Source organism: Aplysia californica, unplaced genomic scaffold (assembly GCF_000002075.1).
Source record: "Aplysia californica isolate F4 #8 unplaced genomic scaffold, AplCal3.0 scaffold00059, whole genome shotgun sequence".
NCBI lineage: Eukaryota > Metazoa > Mollusca > Gastropoda > Aplysiida > Aplysiidae > Aplysia > Aplysia californica.
In genome coordinates, this window is record NW_004797329.1 from 856,799 (window position 1) to 858,577 (window position 1,779).

Below are 1,779 nucleotides of genomic sequence, written 5' to 3' on the forward strand. Positions count from 1 at the left end.
GGGATCCAGCAATCACCATATGAACGCACTCATTAGATTTCTTCACAGTGATACACAAACGAGGTCTCTTCCAGAAGAAAGTTTCCCTGATTTTTAAATCAATAACTTTATTTTACAAACATGAACTTTTGTTCACACCCACAGAAACAGATTTTTCTAAACAACATAACAATCGCTGATGTCACTCCATGTTTTCCCCCGATGTAGCCAGCGGTCAAACGCAGTGATCCTGTCTGGTTCGTCAGTCTTTAGTAAATAAATGTCAACACTCTTTGTGACTTGACGTAGACTTTTAATAATCAAGCACAATGAAGACATACGTCAGACGATGCATGACTGGGACAGAAACGGAACAGAAATAAAGCAGATGAATATGATGGACAAATAAGGGAAATAATAATAATGGACACAAGGAACAGATACGAATGATGGCACATACATGTGGTCTTGTAGCTACTGAATGATATTCCTGTATTTAGAGTAGCATTTATTTCGAGCAGTTTCTTCCTCGTTCCCCCATTAGTCCTTCTTTGGTTTTTAGAGAAGAAATAAAAGTTGTACATAGTGCTAGGAGTGGGAAATAGCTGGGATGTTCAAGAATTTGCCGCTCCCAAAAATCTAAGAAATCGGTTACCTTTCGAGCAGTATGCACAGCGCCTTGTCATGATGGAAGACAACACCTTGCTCAAGCAGACCCGGCCGCTTTCTTCTGATTGCTGGCCGTAGCTGTGTTTGAAGAACCATCTTGTAATAGTCGGCATGGACTGTTGTGCCAACGGTAACCGGCTTGTTCAAAAACACGCCTTTGTGGTGAACAAAAAATTAATCATATTCATCATTTTCAAAATGTCCTGTTTGCGTCAGTCTTGGGGGGGTCGTGGAGATCCTGGGTTTCTCCATCTTGCTGATTATCGTGACAGTTCTGATCCCCTGAAGACGAAGAGGTTCAGATATACCTGAAAGGTCGAAACATTAGCGCCTTGTGATTCCTCTATGCCATTCCACCCAGTGAAGACGCGTTATCGTCGCGGATTCATTCATAGAAGTCCTAGATAAACGTTTTGATAGAATACGTCCTGTATTTCCTAGACGGCGCCTTTAGGTGATGGAAGAAACATTTCCAACCACTCGGTGTACGCCTTGAGCAGTTACTGTTGCTGGAAGGAAACAATTCCCCTGATGCGGCAACAGAAGTGTCTTGTTTGAGCAGGGGTTGTGACTCGAGGCTGCTGTGTTCTTTGTCTATCCCCGGCATTCACGGTGGGTTGAAATTTTTACATAAGACGAGAGGGTGGTTGGAGGACACCACTGGTAGCTTCCACTTCTTTAATTTTTCCTCTGTTGTTTCTGTATGTCTACCTTAATTTTTCCCACCACTAGATGACCATTGTCGTGTCGATGTGCTTTTCTTTACTCAAACAAACAAACCACCCGTAGCTGCTACATCTTTAATTTTCCTCCGCTGTTTCTGTGTTACTTTTCTCCAAAAAGGTCTTATAAGTGCCGAAGATTTGGCGTTACAAGAGAATAACAAGCACAAAAAAGAAGGACGGGAGATAAAGACGATGATAGCAGATGTTCGATAGGAAAGAAAGACGGGAGATAAAGATGATGATAGCAGATGTTCGATAGGAAAGAAAGACGGGAGATAAAGACGATGATAGCAGATGTTCGATAGGAAAGAAAGACGGGAGATAAAGATGATGATAGCAGATGTTCGATAGGAAAGAAAGACGGGAGATAAAGACGATGATAGCAGATGTTCGATAGGAAAGAAAG